Raw genomic sequence first — 22,180 nt, 5'->3', positions numbered from 1 at the left:
GTTATGTTTGCCACTCCAAAGTGTGTCCAAGTCTGAGAATAATACCCCCCAGGCACTCAGTAACTCTCTGTTCAATGAAGAAATGAATGGATGAATGAAGGAATGGATAATGGCCAGGTTTAAATACCCTACCATTTACCAGTTGCCTGACACTCAGGAAGGTATTTAACTTGGTTGTGCCTCAGTTTCTCGTCTTTGTGAACGGTGTGTGGAAGATTACAGAAATGCCTATGTTTACGTACTCTATAAAGCAACTGTGATTCATTCTGGTACTCAAAAAATGGTAGCGATGATGATTATCATTATCATTATTAAAGAGACCTGAAAGTGACCTGAGAGCCACAGGAGGAATGTTCCTGTATGGTGAGGAGGGTCAGGGGGATAGCTTCTGTTAGCTGCGAGGAGTAGAGGATTTAGGCAAGCAGAGGAAAAGGTGCAGGGGAAGGCATCTCGGCCAGTAATACTGGGGTAAAGGGAGGAGGTCTGAAATATTCTGAAGACAAGAAGAATAAGGTGAAAGGTGGGGAGCCAGGCAAGGCTGTAGAAAGAGGTGAGGGGATGAGGAAAAGTATATGATCAAATGGGTCCCTAAAATTAGTTGTTAGTGATTATTACGTGGTTATCATATGACACTGAAATATGGCATAAACTGTGCCCAGCAAGGGGAGCTGGTACCCAGTGCCATATGAGTGGTAAGGGTGACAGAACAGGGGTGTCTGACTGCTGTGGGGGCACAGAGGAAAGAGGGTGGCACTGTCCTTGGGCATCTGGGAGAGGCCTCATCATGAGCACTGGCTCATCAAGGATTCCTTCCTCCTCTCTTGCTCTCTCATTTGCTCACTCATTTATTTCATATATATTCTTGAGCACCTGCTAATTTGCTAGGTATAGAGCTGGATGCTAGGGACATAGCTAGAACAAGACAGACTCAGTCATGGAGCCTTGAGTTCAGTAGGTGATCTCCTGGTGTTGATGGGGAAGATGTCACTGGAAGCAGAGACAGTGGCATGACAAACAGCACAGAGAACTTTCAAACAAGCATGGGTTTTCACAGGCAGCCCAGTGGGAATGGCAGGGATGTGCACAGTCCAAATGTCCTTTGGGGTTGAGGCTGACATAATATGCCAAGCAAAGGAGCAGATGGAAGATGGTAAACAGGGAGATTCATGTTTCAGAAGGAAGCCTCTGGTGGCGGGTGGGCTGGAAGAGAATGAGATAGCCCTTTTATAGAAATAATAGTGGAGATATGGAGGGCTTCTCGGAGGAGGCAAGGTGAACTACAGAGTCAGATGGTGAGGCAAAAGGCTGTTTCTGGATGCAGCGCTCTCCCCATAGTCAGGAGTGAAGGAGAACACACAAGCCACTTAGTTGGAGGCTGGGGAGGGGCAATGAGCCCCTGAATGGGGGAAGAAGGAGCCTGAGGGTGGGAAGAGACAAACTTCAATGTGACAGTTGTTGGGGTCCTAACTGTGACCAGAAGACTGACAGTCTAATTCTGCGAGGTGCCATCCCTAGCATTTCCACTTCGCAGGGATTCACCCTGGACCTCTGAGAAGAAGGGGTGGGTTTATTGGCGTCAGTCCCATTCTTTGTAGTGGGATAACTTTATGACATCTGAGGAAGAGTCACCCAGTTCACAGTTCACTTAGGGCTGAATTTGAGATTCAAAATGACTTTGGATGGAAAAGGGTGGAGGCGAACAGCAAATCACTCAAAATTCCATGTGTAAAAATAAAACAAACATGTCTTGATTTATCAACACCTTTGTGAAATCTCTTCCATCCAGTTAAGGTCTTGTGCCAGGTTAAGTGGCGTGAAGAAAAGTCAATGCAAAGACTTTTGTAAAATCTCTCTCCTTTGCTTGAGTTTCTTTCCCACTCAGGTTCTCTTTTTGTGCTGCATGCCACATTCTGAAGAACACAGACAGAAATTCCCCAAAGATTTCTTTCTGCCAAGGCCCCTCTGCTCCCACAACACTTTTTACATTTCCCCAGTGACAGTTCCTTAACTACAGACCATCATCATTATTTTTCTTACATGGAGGCAGCACTGAACCCTTTTCTCTAGTGGCCTCTTCATCTAAAGCAGGGTCCGGCACACCCCTGAATAAATGAATATTTGCTGAACAAACTGAATGATTAATGGTGGCTAACATGTGTTCTGGCATTCTCTATTGCCTGCTTTTGCAAGGGACACTTGTGGGGATGAGGGGAAGAGAAAGTGTTAGGCAAAGACATTCTTTCCTGTGCCTTACTCATGTCACTGCCCATTCTGTGTGCTTAAAAGGAAGAATTTGCTTCAGACGAAACTGCATGTGGTGTCCTGCAGGGGCTCATAAATTCCAGTTGGCAGAAACAGCTGGGGTAGTTGCCTAAGAATCTCTAGAGATTCTGATTCAGTAGTTTCGGGGTGGACCCTGGAATGAAAAAAAAATTATATCTCTGTATCTGTATCTCTGTCTTCCTATCTATCTATCTATCTATCTATCTATCATCTATCTACCGATCTATCATCTATCTATCTATCTATCTATCTATCTATCTATCTATCTATCATCTATCTATCCTTCCATCCATCCATCCATCCATCTTCCCAGTCATCCCAAAGTTTGGGCAGTGCCATTAAGAGACAAGAACACCACCACTGGAGTTTGGAGACATGGGTTGGAATTTGGGGGTCCACCACTGATTAGTAACTGGGATAGTAGCTTATTTTCTTTAAGTCTTGGGGAGCTCATCTGTAAAATGACAACAATAATCTACCTCTCAGGGCTCTCTGGAGATATAATTGAATAACACCTGTAAACAGAAAAAATCCATAGTAGGTTCTCAGTTAATGATAGTTGAATTTGAGCATACATGAGAGAAGAAAGATCGGGGAGACCAAGGTTTCTGGGACAGCTTATAACCAAGCAGGAAAACTAAAGCATTTGGATGTAGGTAGAATGTGATGATTCATCTGCTGTGTTTTAAATTGCTCGGGCTGTGGCAACATAGAAAGAGGCCCTTGCTGGAGAATCCATCTCCCAGGAAGCATGAGGAAATCATTCTTGGGCAGTTGTCAGTCCAACCCAGAAAGTAATAGGATTAACCCCCCAAAAAGTCAAGAGCTGAGAAATTCATACTGTGATCGGTGTGAGAAACTCTCTTTGCTTGGGGAATGGGAGAGTGACCACTCCTGTAGGTGCTACCAAGGGGCAGGTCCAGGATGTGGGGCTGGGGAGAAGGATGGATGGCAGAGAAACAATTAGTCAGACATCAGGGTCCAGAGAACAGATCTCCATGTCTGTGTCCTCACATGGAGCTGCCAAAGCCAGCTGCAATCATGTGCTTTTCAAGGAACAAATATTCTGCAAGCTTATGGCAAAATTCACGTGACTCTATGAGCCAAAAATGTGTGCTTATAATGTACAAATATGGAGGGAACGTGGAGCTTATTAATGTGGGCTGGATGTTACTCTTTTTCTTCCTTTTGCCCCCTATGGAGACTTTGGGTATGGCTCTTACCTCATTGGATAGAAATCATTTGAGTTTGTCTTATCTGCTAACCATTTTTTTTTGGTTTCTCCTGCACTTAGCACAGCGCTTAGAACATAACAGACACTGAAGATATTCAAAATGCCCTTTGAGGAAATTGAACTATGGGCCAGGCACTTTTAAATTGGCTTATACAATGAATCGTGGTTCACTACCTCAAAAACTAATGATGTATTGTATGGCGACCAACATAACATAATAAAATAACTAACTAACTAACTAACTAAATAACTAAATAAATAAAATTAAAAAAAATAAATTGGCTTATACATCCAGTGGTATAGTTTATGTGCTATGAGTTATTTTATGCTCCAGAGTCAACATGAACATCATCCTGAAGTCCTAACTCTTCCTAAAACATTGGTGAAAGGAAGGCAAGGAACTTATCTATTGGATTTATAACAAAATACATAGTAACCTTAAAATGAACCTTGATATGTTATAAAGTAGGACATTAAATCTGCGTGGATTCTGAGATTAAAACAAACATTGAGTCAAATTCTTCCTCTTTCTCTTGTGACTGCCCAGATATACAGGGTTTCTTGGATTATGCTGACAATCATTTGTGGCCAGGTACGTGAAGGCAAGGACTGTGTTTTTGCTCCCTAATGAATCCCTAGCATCAAGCACAATGCCTGACTCGCAGGAAGCACTCAAGAAAAATTTCCTGAATAAGTGAAAGAGTGTTTTCCGAATTATTCTTTGCATGCTTCTCTTCTCTCTTCAAATAGAGTGTAAACTCCTGGAAGGTGTGTCCTAGTTATGTTTGGGTCTCTAAGGCCTGACATGCAGTAAGTTCTTGCTAGATGTCCATCTCGTGATTCATTGTATATCCACTGAGGCTAGCACAGCGCTTTGCAAATACCAGGCATTGTGCATCTTCAGAAGTGATGCTGGCTTTGGGGTCATGGAGAGCTACGATCAAATTGCTAATTTCCACGTTGAACACCTTCTTACTTAACCTTTCTTAGCCTCAGTTTCCCTGTCTGTAGAATGAGAATAACATTTCATATTCCCCAGGATGGATGCCAAGTATCAGTGGTATTTTTTGCATGAGATACTTGTCACATAGCGAGTCTTTAGCAAATGCTCATCCTCTCTTCCCTGTTGCTTCTGTCTTGTTTCTAGACACTTGTTTCTGTGCCTTGAATGAGATTCAACAGACTAAGTTTTGGTTCTGGTTCTAAGCTTTAGCTCTGGTTCTGCAGAATGAGATTTTTACTTGGCCTAATTCTAAGACAATCCCTTACAGCATTTGAGGCTTAGTTTTTCTATCAGCAAAATGGGTATGATACTTGCAACCATTTTCTGCCGGTGTTCCGGGAAGAAGAATGAGATAATGTCTGGAAGGAGACTTGAGCTTTAGAGATGAAAAGTGCTGTATAAATTCAAAGCCCAGATGCTTTATGATATTACTCTCCAATGACTTCTTGGATTTTTTTTAGAAAGCAGGAGGCTGCCTGACCTGCAGACACTCTGTCCCTTCCTAACAGCCCTTTGAAATAATTTGAAAGCATCCTTGAGTGTTGTTGCTTGGCATTGCCTCTCCTCCTGCCCCTCCCCTGCTTCACTGCTTTCTGAGGTTGGAGGTAATTGTTTTTGGGGTGGGAGGAAAAGTGAAGAAATCCCAGAGATAATTGCCTCATGGTCAGGACATCAGGGTTCAAGTCCTGACTCTGACTCTCACTAGCATTGGGTAAATAAATGAATATCTCTGGGTCTGATCTGAAAACAATGAGGCTGGACTGGATAATCTTCCAATTCCTAACCAGCCTTAAGTATGTGGAGTAGATGCCTAAAGGAAAAGCATAGCAGGTAGGTGTGGAAGTAGAACTAAAAATGGTGGCAGAACACAGGCAGGAGAGATTGCTCACTGGGAAGGAGGTTGTCTCAAGCATGGGAGGAATGGAGGGTGGGAGGGGCCATGAGCAATCCGATTGGGCAGGGCCTTGAAATCCAGGCAGAGAAGTTGAGAACTGGTACCACATAGGCTTTCCTTCTTCTGGGCAGCAGTATGATGACCCAGCAAGAGCAACAACATGGCTCTGCAACCAGGCTGACCCCATGGCCTTACCACTAATTAGTTATGTCTTTGGGCAGTTTATTACACTTTCAAAATCTCAATTTTTATTTTCTATAAAATGACAATAAAATACTCACCTTATGGGGTTGTTATAAGAATTAGGTGATGTAGCACATGGGAGTATAGTCGATCTTCATTATTCATGGATTCTGTTTTTGTGAACTTGCCTACTTGCTAAGATTGACTTGTGACCCCCAAATTGAGACTGGCTGTGCTCTCGTAGTCATTGGTGAACATATACAGGGTAGCAAAACTTTGAGTCACTCAACACATATGTTCTCAGCTGAGGTCGAACAAAGAGACCGTCTGCCTTCTTGTTTTAGCTCTCACATTGTAAACAAGTGTACTTTCTGCAGTCTATTTAGTGCCAAGTTTTTCACATTTTTATGCTCGTTGTTGGTGACTTTGCAGTTTAAAATGGTCCCCAAACATAGTGCTGAAGAGCTGTCTAGCGTTCCTGAGCGTAAGAGAGCTGTGATGTGCCTTCTGGAGAAAATACATGTTTAGATAACCTTCATTTAGTCATAAGTTATCCTGCTCTTGGCCGTGAATGCAATATTAATGAATCAACAATATATATATTAAATAAGTTGTTAATAAGGAGATGATGAGCAGTTGTCTACAGACAGAATATTTGTACTGATTCCTCAAAGGGAGATTTTATACAATGAGCTAATGGCTAAAACTATTAGGTAAAGTTTACGTGTAGTCACATGTGTGTTTTCTTGAGTGTGTGTTTGGGGAGTTTATCAACAACATTAGAGGAAAGCATTTTATCAGGCAAATAAACTTTAAATAAACTATTAAAAGGGCCATTCAAGACTTTTGTTCCAATACCCTTGTGTTACAGTTGAGGATATGAAGACCTAAGAGAGTGAAGTGAGTTTACAAAATACACATTCATTTGGCTTTCCTTTTGGTGCCAGGGCCAGGACAAGAAACTGGATCTCAGTTGAGAAGCAAGCCTTTACTGATCTTCCAGTATATTCAAAGCATTGTAGTTTCTTCTGGGATGATTGAGAGACGCAGGCTGTCTAGATCCTTCGACTGAAAGGTTGGTGTTGTTATTCCCCATTGCAGTAGATGAGGAGATGGTTTGGAAGATGAGGTTAGAGAGGAGTAGAAATGAATCCTGAGAGGACAAAAAGAGAACTGGCTTTGAGTTCAGACAGATTCTACTGTGACATCGCTGTGGGATCTTAGGCAAATCATATATCCTCCTCGAACCCCAGCTTCCTCACCTATCAAATAGTCCTTATCTACTTAATAGGATTGCCATGGAGATTAGAGATAATGTAAGGAAAATATCAGGCACATGGGAGACGTAAGACAAATGCTTACCATTGCTTTGAGTAGGAGCTTGATTTTAGACCTTACTTCCTGGGCAATCATATTGTTGCTGTGACTAACTGCAGATCCACAGCCTCTGTGATTTTCCTAGTTCTGCATGGACAGTGAGTAGAATGCTACTCGCACTCTCTCCTGGCAAAAGTTGAACTGGTGAGCAGAGGAGGTTGATGTGTCTGCCCTTACCCAACATAGCAAAGCCAAGATGAAAGTGGTGCATCTTCCATGGGTTGGCTCTTCTCCTTCCCTGTGGTAGGGCAGATCTGCAGCAAGCTGGATGTTATAACCCACTTGCACTAACCTTCAAGGAAGCTCAAAGGCAGTCTGGCTTTAAAATCTTTATGGAAGTTTTTTTCCCCCCACTCACTCTCTCATTCTCTTTCCCTCCCTTCCTTTTAATTTGATATGAAAGGTTGCATAGATGGCTTATGATTCCTTTTTGTGTGTGTGTGCTTGCAAAATAGAGACATAAGCACGTAGGTTGTATTTACAGCCAGGAAAAGTTCCTGGTGGATGGAGACATCAGCTACTTTATAGGCCTGAGAACAAGGTTTCTTCTTTTGCTGTTGATGAAGTTATTAAATTTCTGTGGTATTTTCCCCCCATACAATGCACAATAAGGTGTTTTACTATGTTAGCAGCCATGGTGCTCTTTGCCTCAAAATAAAATGGTTGGTGTGAGCCAGGAGACGTCTAAGTGAATATAAATACATCCCTTTCATATCACAAATTGGCCATGAACATATTTCTGCTCATTATTATCAGATGGTGCAAACATACAACAGAACCATTTTAGTGGGCTTGGGTGCGAGGAGAACTTATTAAAGTATATTAGTTAGTTCTTTGGATCTCTGAGAGTCTAGAGTCAAACTTGGCAGCTCTATGGACAAGGACCACATCCAAACTGTATCACAAGAATGCACCAGCAGTGTGTTCATCACTGCCATTGAGCACAGAGACCACAGCTCATATCCTCAACCCAGGATGCCAGATATCTTACCTCCGCTACTCCTCAAAGGCAGCCATGACTGCCTTCTCTAGCCAAAAAATGGTTTCCATCCAGCATATCCTTTTTCATCTTGATCACTTCTCAATGAAATTCTCATGGGGCATGCGATTGGTGGGGCTGAGTCTGAGCATTGCAAGGGACAGTGGGAAGGATGTGGAAAACTTCTCATATATGGGAAACTCCAAATGTCGACCATAGTTTTCAATGCTGGATAACATTAAGGAAAATCTGGGAAAGGTGTAACTGCTGCTTGGGTCTGCTATTAGACCTAGAATATAGACCAGGGCTTCTCAACTTCAGTACTCTTGAAATTTGGGACCAGATGATTCTTCATTTTGAGGAGCTGTCCTGTCCTTTGCAGAATGTTTAACAGTATTCCTGGCTTCCACCCACTAGATGCCAGTAGCACCCCCTGTTGTGACACCAAAAATGTCTCTGGACATTATCAAGTGTCCTCCGGGCAGCAAAATCTCCCCTGGTTGAGAACCACTGCTGTAGATCGTGATAGGTTTGGTGCACCGCGTGTGTATGAGTATGTATGTATGTGCTACCTTATGCCAAAAGTATTTTGGGGAAAGTTGAGTAAACTAGATATGAGAGGCTATAGGGAATGGAACTGAGGGAGGGGGAGTTCTCAGAAGCCCATCACTTGAATATAAATATCACGAGTGTAAGGTTTTTTCTGTTTGGTTCACAGCTCAGTTCCCAGTGCCTAGTGCATAGTAGTACTCAATACATATTTGTTGAATGAATGAAAAAATTAAAAGCCAAGGTTTTTTTTTGAACAGAACGGCTCAATTTAGATATTCTGTCCTTTCATTAGACTAGAGTTTGGTTCTGAAAGTATAGCCACTCTACCCCTAAGGTGTGTACTGACCCAAAGGTAGCAATAGCCAGATGTAGGAAGCCCAGATGTCAAAACATCCTGGATATTACACACTTGGTACTCACAAGTGGTTTAACAATGGGCATACCCTCACTCTTCCTGTTTCCCTGCAAAATATGCATCATATGCATCCTGATGTATCCTTTAGCTGAATTTGGGCAACGTCGGTCAAGGAGGATGCTTGGCATCCTTAGTACAATCAAGAGCCCCTGGTTGCCTTTCAATGTTTATGTTCAAGCTGAATTGAAATGTCCTGAGGACCTCTGGATCTCTTTATTTGTTGATTACATATTTATTGAATTAAATGCTTAGGATTCAGCCATGAGCAAGACAGACCAAGTCCCTATCCTCGTGGAACCTGCATTCAGGTGGTGTATAGAGATAATTCATAAGTAAATGCATAAATAGAATAAATCCAGAAAACTCTGAAAACCAGCACTAGAATAAATCTACAGGGGTAGAGTGATGATGAGTGGGTATTGAGGAAGAAAGGCTGGTTGGAGAAAGCCTCTCTGAGGAGGTACCCTGAGAGCAGTGACCTCCAGATGTAGTCTTCAGCTTTTGCCCCTTTCTTCTTCCCTGAATCCTTGAGAGTAGGAACAGGATGTGTTTGTGGAGGGTGAGGAGGACAGAGCAGAACCAGATAAAGTGTTCCTGTGGTGCTCCAGGAACCCATGGGGTGCACATGCCTTTCTATTGAGAGTCTTCAGGAACTTGCCACAGTTGGTATTGTTTTGAGCTCTCCTTCTTAACATTTTTGAGTACTAGATCCTTTAGAGAATCTGAAATAAGTTAGGGAAACTCTCCAAAAAATACATCTTAAATACAAAATTGGCATGCAAGTTTGGATGTCCATGAACTTGTTGAAGCCCATCTGTAGGGAGCTTCCTTTGTTCCAACATTAAAAAATTCTGGGGTAATAATAATACTAATTTAGCCATTTATTGTAGCACAAGTGAGGCGAGGTGCTGACTACTTCACATGTATTATCCCTGTCAAACTCCATAATGACCCTGTGAGGTTGGTAGGATCACCAGCCCATTGAGCAAATGAAGAAAAGGAGGCACAGAGTTAAGTGAAAATTTCCCCAGAGTCACACAGGGACATTAGGTGTCTGTTTTATTCTCTTTAGTGGCCTTTATACTCTACCAGGAAATATTGTTGAGGATCTGGGCCATCTAAAGACTTGGATAACTCCTGATGCACCACTCCAGGAAACTGTGGCAGCAAATCTCCAGGATGAAGATGGTGTTTCCTGCCCCTGTAATTTACTTCAGCACCTGTCCCAGTTTTTGGTGCCGCGTGAGCACCCAGGGCATTCATGGCCCTGCCTGGGGGACCGTACCCGTGCACATCATCACACGCATTACCCTAAATGTGTTACTTAGAACCAGGCACAATGGTGAAGTGTTTGATGACAGTGCTGTCCTGATAGTAAATGATCTTATTGCTGTGGGTTACAGACTGTGTTTGCAACTACGTATGATGACTTCAGTGTTAGAGAGGGACTATTATTTCACAATGGCTAAGACATTCTAGTGCAGGGAACCAAAACTCTTTCTATCAAGGGCCAACTAGTACATATTTTAGGTTTTGAGGGCCAAGAGGCAATGCAGAGAGCTGTATGTAAAGATTTATATCACTATTTAACATACAGTCATTTAAAAATGTTAAAAAAATATTTTTAATGTGCAAGCCATACAAAATCTGGAAGGTTTGATTTTGCTCACAGACGGATTTGTAGTTGGCCGACTCTGCTCTACAGCTAGGTTATCTGAGCTCACAGCTACCCTGACAGTGGATGAATGGGTAACCTTTATTGGGTTATTTAGCCTCTCTGTGCCTCAATTTTCTCCTATGCAAAAAGGGGATGGTCATGGCACCTACTTTATAGAATAACTGGGAGGATTAAAAGAGTCACGATATGTAAAAGCATGTAAGAGTTCTTGGTCCCTCATCAAGATCACATCAGTCTGCGTGATGAATTCCTTGATTGTTTGATAAAAGGTGTATCCCCAGACATACCAGTACTTTGGAATTCTTGCTGGGACATGGAATTCTTGCTGTGAGAAACAGCATAATATGACACTGGGTAACTTATTTTTAAAAATCTCTAAATTCATAAAATGATAAATATATTAATAGAGTTCAGTTGCAGGAGTCTTCCTTTTTCTTTTCTCTCTCTATGCACAGAAAGAAAAATAAATCCAGGGCTAAGTAAGGAACTTGGTGGGTAAGTTCCTCCGTGAGAAAATGATTGTTTCAGTCATTTTCGCTCCCCAGCATCCCCCCACTACCTGTGCTTTGGGAGCATTGGACTAGGGAGAGGAGAGATGTGGGGGACAGACACTATCCGTAGGGATGGCAGGGGGATAACTTCATCTAGCACCTCTTATTTCTCAGAGTTCTGCTGGTTGTTTTAAGAAATAATCTCATTTCTCTATTACTGTGCATAACAGCTGGGTAGGATGGGCTTAATTAACCTTAGATTATTGATAGAAAAGTAGAGAAACAAAAAGGAGATTAAGGTTACACACCCAATAAGTGACAGAACTGAGATTTGAATTCAGGTTTGCCTCATTCCCAAGCACCCGAGTCTATGCTGTTCTCAGGGTGCTATGCTGCCTCCCTGGGCAGGGGCAACAGGAACATGCCCTCAGTAGGAAGTTGTCTCTGGGCACCTGGGCTCCCAGCTCCAACCATGGTCCTTTAATCAAATGAGAGCAGAGTCAAATTCTTCTGTGCCTTGTACTAGATGGAAGCTCCAGGGACTGGGGATAGAAAGGAGAAAGAGGGGAGAAGACAAAATTCATCTTAGAACAGGTCAGTGTGTAACAATGAGCCTCAGTTTATATGCTCTACTTTGAATGAATCCCATTCACCAAGGTATCAGGATCACTTTCCTTAAATCTTTGAGAATATCATTTTTATTAGATTCATAGTATTCTATCGTATAAGTTTACCATAATGTGCTTAAACAAACCTGTTTTGGGGGGCCATTTTGATCAGATCCAATTTTATGTTAACACGGATACTACATGATAAATATTTTTGACTGTATTATTTGTATTTTGTTATAGGCATGAATCTTAAGAATGGCAGAAGGAAGATTTTGCTTTGTCGACCCATGTTGATGTTCTCTGTGGTTTACTAGAGTTGTTGCAGATATTTTGCTCTTTAACTGGTGTTTGTCTTCATTTATAATTTGCATTCAAGAATGAACACAAATCCCTCAAGTTTCCCTTTACCCCTTGGAGGCGCCCTTAAAAAAGGGATAATCTTTTTTTTATATTTTCAGTGGGAATACGGAGATATAGTTCACTCCATTGCTTCAAGCTACAGACTAAATAATAGTAGGAAGGAAGAAAACAGAGCTTTGCAAAAGGTGTGTAACAAGTTTTTACAACTTGGCAATACACTCTGAGCCTAGAACTTTCTCCCTAATTTGTAAAACCACATGAATTTCAGCAGAGACTAATCTGTTTTTGAGTCACTAGCACTTAACAAATATAAATGTGTTGTTGTAAGAGTTCAATAAACTTTACAATCTTTTAAATACTCTTCACTTAAAATGGGAGATGTGTTGAAACTGGTTGGTGTGTTGTGAAGGAGGAAAAGAGAGAGGGGAAACCAGAAGGAAGAGGATGTGGGTTTTTGCCACCCTGAAATTCAGCTAAAATCTGCAAGAAGCTCAAGTAGGGAAATTAAAGTTAAGGGGTGATCTGTGAAGGAAACAAACAACCTTGGGAGCCTTCAAAATGTAAATGTCTCAAGCAAGCAGATGGGATGAATCATGAGAACAGGTGCTGGCCCATTGGCCAAGAGCTTTAATAAATCATATTTTAGAGCTTTTTCGTTCTTTATTCATCATTCATTCATTCATTTATTGAAAGGGTACCATGTGCCAGGCTCTGTTCTAGGAGCGGGGAATCAGCTATGGACATATCGGAGAAGGTAGGTCCCTCTTCTCATGGGGTTCTCCTTATGATGGGGAGAGAGACACACAGTAAATAAATGAGGTGGCAAGGTTGGGAATTGACAGAGTTAGGACTTGAGTCCAAGTTTGACCCCAGAGCAGCCCTGGAGCTGTGTGTGCTGGGTCACCCGATGTGGTGCCTGGAATGTAAGCCTCAATTCCTTTATTCATAAAGAGGGGATTGGAGCATCTGGGTAACTCAGTCAGTTAAGCGGCTAACTCTTGGTTTTGGCTCAGGTTATGATCTCAGGGTCATGGGATCGGTCCCCACGTCAGGCTCCGCACTCAGCCACTCAGCATGGAGTCTGCTTGAGACTTTCTTTCCCTCCTTCCTCTGCTCCTCTCCCTGCTCTCTCTCTCTGTCTGTCTCTCTCAAAGAAATAAATAAAATCTTAAAGAAAAAAAGAGAGGATGAATACTTACCCCCACAGGTTTGCTGGGAGAATCAAATAGGAAGATAAGAACGAAAGTGTGTGTAAGGTATCAAAGAGTGATCTCATATAGAAAATGTTATTATTCTTATTATAGATACTATATGGACTATATAGGGACTTTGAACTTGGAATGCTCCCAGTCAGAATGCGGGCCTTTATTACAGAAAGAGAATGAGACAGGCCTGGATGAAAAAATAAGACAACGTGGCTCTTGTCACTTCTGATCTCAGTGGCTGGGTCTGGTCACTCAGCCCGTTTTCTCAGCTCTAAAGAGGCTGCTAGCCCCACCCTGGTGGGTAGTTGTGAGGCTCACATAAGATAATGTGTGGGAGGTTTGCAAAAGCTTTTTGTGTCTGTCATTACTGTGTGCACTGCCCTGTCCTGAGGCACATTCGGAAGTAATTTCATGTTTCTCCTCTGTCTTCATTGAGAATCTCTAGCGTCCTAAGGAGCAACCAGACTGGTGACCTCAGGGCAGTCTGCTATGCACCTGTGTCCTTATTCCTAGAGCCCAACCTGAAGGACCAGGGTGAGGTTGTTTCTTACATCTTCCTTTTGGGTCAGTTTGTTCATTTACGATAATTTCTCCATCAAGTTTTTCTGAGGTACATTGTATTCATTCTAGAATATAAGTTCATCTTGGAATAGATTCCCCTCACCCTTTAAGACTCTGAAATTTTGATTTTTCTGCAATCCTCTGCTTACCCTTTTGAGCCAGAAATCTCCCCCAATTCAAGATGCATACGTAAAGTGTTTTAAAAGACCTGACTAAAATGCAATACTATAAAGAATTAGCACCAATAATAAAAATTAATGCTTGGCAAATTCTTGGGTATAAAGCAGAGTTGTCTCTCTTGAAAATGGAAGTGATATTTTCCTGAATGCCAGAAGACAAGAAAAGCTCATGGTAATGAGTGAAGCAGAAAGCTAGTAATGGGATTTGGGTCACTGACACTCAGCCTGGGTCCTGGGAATCAGGACATCGGTGCCGAGCAGGCTGCCTTGGGCCACCTTAAGACACACGAGGTCCCATTGCAGCCCGGGGGACACTTGAGGTTACTTCCAAGGGTGCCTCGAACAGTGTAGGCAGAAACAGACTAGGACACAGATCCTCTCCATGGGATCCCAGCACTAGGTGATGCTCAGATCAGCCAGGAAAAGAGTTGCAACTGGCTATTGACCCTTCCCTGCTGGAGAAGGTCTGCCATCCCTTTCAAAGTTGCTCGGAGGAGTGGGGATGTGCAGGGAGGGAGGAGGGAGATGTTGCTCTGGACCGAGGACTGACCTGTGGGTTTACATGTTGGTATTCCTTCATTTGGTCAATTTCTAAAGCCTCATGGCGTAGTATTTATCGTGAGGAGTAGTTTTTATCTTGCCCTCATATATACATTGCTGCAGCTGCTTCCCCTACTGCCTCCTCCTCTTCCTCTTCGGCAGCCTCCTTTTCCTCCTCCTCCTTCTTTTCCTTCTTGTCTTTTTATTCCCACCAAGCCTTGGACTACAATTATAAGATGTTACATTGGAAGGGGCACCAAAAATGACCATGCGCAATCTTTCACTTTTCACAGGAGAAACAGACCAAGAGAGAGAGGAAGTGACATGAATATCCTAATGTTTGTCTGATCCAGGCTCTGACAATGGGCTCAGCCAGGAGGAAGTTTTATTCCAATAGAAAGGACTGGGAACCCCAGAGGGTGAGTACATGTTATTCCTTAGAGAGAACTGAGAAGATATTTATTGCTAAGAATCAGAGGCTATCTGACGATGGTGGGGGCATTTGGGCAGAGCTCGAATGAATCAAGGCATGAGAGAAAGGACAAAGGAAAACAAATGATTCTTGTATATCTCACCCCAAATCTAATGATGTCCCACCATCTCAACTTCCACCACCCTGGACTTTGTGGTCACAGTTTTTTTTTTTTTTTTTTCTGGACCACTCTAATAATCTGTCTAACTAATCTGCTTGATTCCTTTCTGAAATGCTGAAGTTCATTCCCCACATAGAAATCAAGTTGCTCCTGCTTAGAGCTCTATTGATGACCTCCCTGGACACCTAGAATAAAACCCCAAGGTCACTATATTAGTTGGCTAGGGATGTTAGGCAGTAACCAAGTATCATAAACTAGATAGCTTCAAGCAACAAAAATTTATTCTCAATTCTGGAGGGTAGAAGTCTGAAATCAAGTGTCATGCTCTCTTTGAGGGAGCTTTTCCTAGCTTTGGGTGGTTTCTGGCAATCCTTACTATTCCTTGGCTTGTAGATGTATCACTCCAATCTCACCTTGGCTTCATATGGCCTTTCCCTCTGTGTCTCTGTGTTCAAATTTCCTTTTTCTTATAAGAACACCAGTCATACTAGATTTAGCACTCGCCCCCCGCCAGCCCAGTATGACCTCATCTGAACTTGATTATATCTGAAAATATCCTGTTTCAAATAAGGTCACTTTCATAGGTTCTTGAGTGGATATGAATTTGGGGGGAAGATTATTCAGCCCACTGCAACCACCAAGGCCCCACATGATCTGGCTTCTGCTACTCCCTGGACCTCACTGTCTACTCACCTTCCCCTTTTCCCCTTGTTCCAGCCATACTGGTTTTCTTCTGGTTCCTTGAATACACCAAATATGTGCCTACCTCAGGATCTTTGCACTAACTTCTTCCTTTGCCTGGGAAGCCCCCTCCCTTGATATTTTCAAGACTTACTTTCTCATTCCATTCAGATCTCTATTGAAATCAAAATCTAGATTAATGCCTCTATCATTCTCTATTTCTATACCTTGCTGTATTATTCTTCATCACTGCACCTACTTATATTACATATATATTATATATTTAGTTTTGTTATTATTTTTGCCTGTCTCCCCAGTTAGAATGTGAACTTCAGTATGACAGCAATTTTGTCTTTTCCAATTATAGAACCCAGTGGCTAGTAACATGCATGATACTTTTTAGAAAGTCAGTAGACATTGGTTGGAGGAGTAAATGAATGGATGAATCTCCCAGTTTTAATGGCCCAGGATTAGGATGCATATCTCAAGAAAAAGTCTTCTCAGGTCACCAGATCCACATTCTACAACCTGGCAGTCACAATGGCCCAAAATCCAACTCTGCCTTACCTACTCAACACCTCCTCCATTACCTTTGGTTTGCAGATGGCAGACCAAGAGGTCCAAGCTAGAGGATTAGGGAAATAGGACACCTGGTGAGTTAGAAAGTCAGGGCAATAGTGGGGTAAGAAGACAGTGGGCATGAAATCAGCAGTCACAGATATCACAGGGCTGAGCAAACTAGGGTTTCTAAAGTCTGTCAAGAGCAGCTACTGGTACTCAGCAAATGGAAGGATAGATCAAGGTTAACAACCAGGAATATTAACAGTAACAAAGATAGCAAGCATTTTTATGTTGCCTTAAAGTCTTATAAGTTACAAAGCCTTTCAATGTCCAATACATAGCTGAACCACATATGAACTCATGCAATTCCACAGTTAGAATACAACAACAGTTACAATTACAATTCTTATGCCTCTGCTAGGCATTATGGCATAGGAATAGACTTGCCTTCAAAAGCCTCAAGCACAGGACTGAGATAAGCACAGTAAGAAATTATTATTATAAGAGAGGTAATTGCAATGTTAAAGGCATGCCCAATTGCTATGGAATCACAGAAGAGGTGAGCCTAATCCAGCTCTGGAGGAAACAAAGGATCAGGAGAGGCTTTGCGGAGGAAGCAACAACTGAAATGAAGGAAAGAAAGCTTCTGGAGCTGCACTGTCCCTTATGATAGCTACTAGTCACATGTGGCTATTTAAATGTAAATTAATTAAAATGACTAAAATTTAAAAGCCAGCTCCTCAGTCACATTAGCCATATTTCAAGTGTTCAGTGGTTATTTAGCTAAGACTGATATAGAACATTTCTTTTCTATCATTGCAGAAAGTTCTATTGAACAGTGCTGCTGTAGAGTTTGGCTTTTCCAAGGTCATTGTCCATTTAGGAAACTCTTGAAATTAACAGAATATTCTCACTCAAACTGGATTAAATACCAATAAGAATTCATTTGTGCACATAACAGAGCAGTCCAGAGGTAGCTGATCCTTCAGGTGAGATTTGATAAAGATGCTGGCTTCTTTCTATAATTATCCCACCTTTCTCTTCCTTATTTGACAGCTTTATTCTCATGCTGGTTTTCCTCATGGTAATAAAATGGCTGCAATAGTTCCGGCCTTTTCATTTGTATTCCACACCATCAAGAAGGAGAAATCTTTTTCTCTATCCATGGGTGAAAAGGCATGGGTTTCACTCTGCCCCACGTGTGTAAAATAGAGCTGGCACTAACCAATGTGACCAAGGACACACCATCGGTTGTTGGGCTTAGGCCTGAGTTAAGTGCCTGATCACTGAGGCCAGATGCATGGAATTTTGCTTAATTCAGTCAGGATGGGGCTTGTTCCTGAAGCTAGAAATGAGATACAGACTTCACCTTCTGGCTGTAGCCCAGTAAGGGGCAGGTGCAGAAAATAGTGGGGTGGCAAGGCCCCCTGCAGTCACTCAGCTAAGTGGCTCTTGGATTATCTACATCTTTCTGGGCCGCAGTTTCCAAAGGCCATGTGAGGAGGGCAGACCAACTCTGGCTTTTGTTGATGCCTCCGGGTGAGATTTCTTAGCAGGGACAAGCTAGAGAGAGGCAGGGGAGGCTCATAGGATGCCAGATTTAAAAAAACACTTATTCTCAAGGTTGTGTAAGTGCAGGCAGGATTGGCATCTAAAAGTAAGAGCCTCCTTAAACTTTGTGCCCAAGGCACCACATTTGCCTTATCCTAGTTCCTACTCTGTTTCTTAGGAAATCAATTTGTCAGAAAAGATGGATTCTATCTTTCTCTTTGAATTCAAAGGAGAGTTTTCTTTTATCTAAAATAGCAAGGATTTTCATGTTCAAAAATGCACATGGATTGTTTAAAAAAAAAAAAAAAGGCACTGCTGTTTTCACCAGGCCAATCTATCTCCCCAATGGTTCTTCTGATGAGTTGGATGATATTACAACACAATAAGAAAACATATTACCCATTACAAATGGCATTGCATTATAAACTATAAATAATTGATAGGCAATGATATAGAATAATAACTTTGCCTCAGAGCTATTTGTCTGAGGTCTTAATAATTTCACTCTGTTGAGTCATAGACTAACCCCGGAGTGGCAGTTATAACAATACTATGGTGACTGAGCAGATGGGTAAGAAGGAGGATAGTGGGGACTCAGAGATCAGGTGGGAGGGAGGATCAGAGTTGATCAGAGTTCCCAGATTTAGCAAATAAAAGTACAGGATAAACAAATATTGCATGGGATATACTTATACTAAAGAAATCACTTGCTATTTTTCTAAAATTCAAAATTAACTGGGTGTCCAGTATTCATGTGGCAACCCTAGTATATTACTCTCCTATTGCTGCCATAACAAATTACCACAAACTTGTTATCTTAAAACAACACAAATTTACTATCTTTATAGTCTAGAAGTCTGATGTCTGAAATCAGTTTCACTGTGCTAAAATCAAGGTGTCTGCAAGATTGCATTCCTCATGGAGGATCTAAGACAGAATTTGTTTCCTTGTCTTTGACAGCTTCCAGAGGCCACCTGCATTCCTTGGCTCCCAGACAACATGCTTATGACCTCTGGTTCCGTCCTCACATCTTCTCTGATCTTGACCCTCCTGCTTCCTTCTTACAAGGACACTTGTGATTATATTGAGTCCACCTGGGTAATCGAGGCTACATCTCCCCAAGGTCCTTAATCACATCTGCAAAATCTCCTTTGCCAACTAAGGTAACAGATTCAGAGGTTTGGGAATTAAGACATTAACATCCTTGGAGGAGACATTATTCTACCTACCACACCTAGCCTAGCCTAGGTAGAAATACCTAGTTCCTGAAATGTGACCTCAGGACACATAGTCTTCACAAATAGCTTTGGGTGGCACTTGTACTGTTGCTCTGCCCCTGAACATTTCTTTAAAATTTCCAACTTTTGGGGCCAGCACTTTTGTCTGAGGGGTGAAGTAGTAGGGAGAACTTAGTTTCTGGAGTTGGGGCAGATCTGGGTGGGAATTCTGACTCCTCCTCTTTCTCTCTGAATGATCTTGCTAGATTGCCTTCCTCTCTGGTTTCCTGGTCTGTGGAATATGAGTAATAATACTGCTTCCACCCCAGGATTATCTTGAGGGTGAGAAATATTTGATGAAAGCATGTAGCAGGCACCATGCAAACACGAGAGGCTGCTATCGTAATGGTGCTGATGAGAGGCTGCGAATGTTGTAGGCAGGGGGCTGTATACTCCCTTTCTGGAGAAAGGCTGAGATGCAAAGTTATGGAGATGGTGGATTACTGTCAGTTGCTCACCTGGCGATTCTTGCTGGGAGTTTATGCAATTTGCTATGACCCAGAGTGGGAGTTACTCAACCTCAGCACCACTGATAGTTTGGGCGGGATAATTGTTTGTTGTGGGGAATGTTCTTTATCTCTGACTCCATCTCTCTCTCTGGCCTTGTTGTCCTCAGTGTGATAGGTCAATAATCACAGCTTCAGAAGAACCAATCTTGTTAAATGTCCATAGTTACCCAAAACCATCTACAGATTTCATGTAATCCCTATCAACATTTTTTCACAAACTAAAACAAATAATCCTCAAATTTGTGTGGAACTACAAAAGACCCTGAGCAGCCAAAGAAATCTTGAAAAAGAAGAACAAAGTTAGAGGTATTGCAATCCCAGATTTCAAGATACGCTACAAAGCTGTAGTAATCAAAACAGTATGGTACTGGCATAAAAATAGACATGTAAATCAATGGGACAGAATAGAGAGTCTAGAAATAAACCCATACTAACATGGTCAATTAGTTTACAACAAAAGAGGCAAGAATATACAATGGGCTAAAGACAGTTTCTTTAACAAATGGTGCCAGGAAAACTGGACAGCTACATTCAAAAGAATGAAACTAGACCGCTTACACCATTCACACAAACTCAAAATGGATTAAAATGGATTCATGGATTAATATCCAAAATACATAAAGAATTTATACAACTCAAAACCAAAAAAACAAATAGTACAATTAAAAAATGGGCATAGGAAGGGGCGCCTGGGTGGCTCAGTAGGTTGAACGTCTGCCTTCAGCTTGGGTCATGATCCCAGAGTCCTGAGATCGAGTCCCACATTGGGCTCCCTGCTCAGCAGGGAGCCTGCTTCTCCTTCTTCCTCCGCTGCTCCCCCTGCTTGTGCTCTCTCCCTCTCTCAAATAAATAAATAAAATCTTTAAAAAAATGGGCAGGGGACATGAATGGATATTTTTCCAAAGAAGATATTCAGACACATGAAAAGATGCTCAACATTACTAATCATCTGGGAAATGAAAATGAAAACCACAATGAGCTATCACTTTACACCTGGTAGAATGGCTAAAATAAAAAACAAACAAAAAAATAATAAGTGTTGGTGAGGATGTAGAGAAAAGGGAACACTTGTGCATTGTTGGTGGGAATATTGGTGCAGCTCACTAGAAAACAGTATACAGGGTCCTCAAAAAATATAGAATTGCTGTATGACCCAGTAATTCCACTTACCCAAAGAAAATAGATGTACCAATTTGAAAAGTTATATGCACCCCATGTTTGTTGCAGCATTATTTATAATAACCAAGGTATAGAAGCAACCCAATTGTTCATCCAAAGATGAATAGATAAAGAAGATGTGAGATACCGTGCACACATGCGCAGTGTGCATGCACACACACAGACACACACAGACACACGCACAGACACACACACACACACACACACACACACTGGAATATTACTCAGCCATAAAAAAGATGAAATCTTGCCATTTACAACAACATGGATGGACTAGAGAGTATTATACTAAGCGAAATATGTCATTCAGAGAAAGACAAATGCCATGATTTCTCATATGTAGAATTTAAGAAACAAAGCACATGAACAAACAAACAGACAAAAAAAACCCCAAAACCCAAAAAACCAGACTCTTAAATACAAGAGAACAAATTGGTGGTTGCCAGAGGAGAGTTGGATTGAAAGATGGGTGAAATAGATAAAAGGAATTAAGAGTACGGTTATCTTGATGAGCACTGAGAAATGTATAGAATTGTACACTTGAAAGTAATCACTTGAAACTAATATAACACTGTATGTTACTTATACTTCAATAAAAAAAAATCACAACTTCATCTCTTTGACCCTGAATGCTTCTCTAAGTGGCCATTTTGCTGTCGATCACTTATACTTTAGTATGAATGAGGAGTCTGAGACCAGGATTTGATAAAGACAGAACAAGGAGAGATAAAAAGAGGCAGGTAGATAAAAAGAGATCCTGATTTGGGACACAAGGGATGTCACATTCTAACTTTACAGGTTTCCTGATACTTGATTCTGTTCTTGCACCTATTCATAGAATTGTGCTTTGGTCCAAATTATGTTTTCCAATGCCCATATTAAGGAGGTAATTGTTAACACTGCAGCCACAATGAAGGACTTTCTCTGGATCAAATGTTAACGTCACACAGTCTACATTTTCCATTTTATGAGCATTTACCTCTCCTCCACTAAACAAATTCATCATCAAATTGCCCGGATATTACCCCCTTTGAAGGCCAACATAGGACAACTTAGAGGGTGGTCATGAAGCTCTCAGGCAGGAAAGACCTGGATATCCCACTACCTTGGTGGTTGAGAGATATGAGGCGTGTCTCTGATGCTGCGTTGACCAAATATGTGGCCTTGGGCCAGTTTCTTTCTTTTTATTTATTTATTTATTTGTTTTTAATTTTATTATGTTATGTTAGTCACCATACAATACATCATTGGTTTTTGATGTGGTGATCCATGATCCATTGTTT

General features: G+C 41.7%; 1 long non-coding RNA gene across 1 annotated transcript in view; it reads left to right on the top strand.

Annotated features, from left to right (window-relative positions):
• Positions 1-12,635: 12,635 nt before the first annotated feature.
• The window catches only part of LOC145721158 (uncharacterized), a 23,323-nt gene continuing 13,778 nt past the window's right edge, over positions 12,636-22,180 (top strand). The window contains exons 1-2 of the long non-coding RNA XR_014144623.1: positions 12,636-12,815; positions 14,840-14,965. This is a non-coding gene — a long non-coding RNA (uncharacterized LOC145721158). The remainder of the gene's footprint in view (positions 12,816-14,839; positions 14,966-22,180) is intronic.

This window comes from Leptonychotes weddellii, chromosome 4 (genome assembly GCF_054177405.1).
Source record: "Leptonychotes weddellii isolate Sample4059 chromosome 4, ASM5417740v2, whole genome shotgun sequence".
Taxonomy (NCBI): domain Eukaryota; kingdom Metazoa; phylum Chordata; class Mammalia; order Carnivora; family Phocidae; genus Leptonychotes; species Leptonychotes weddellii.
This window is presented reverse-complemented; position numbering and strand designations above follow the sequence as displayed.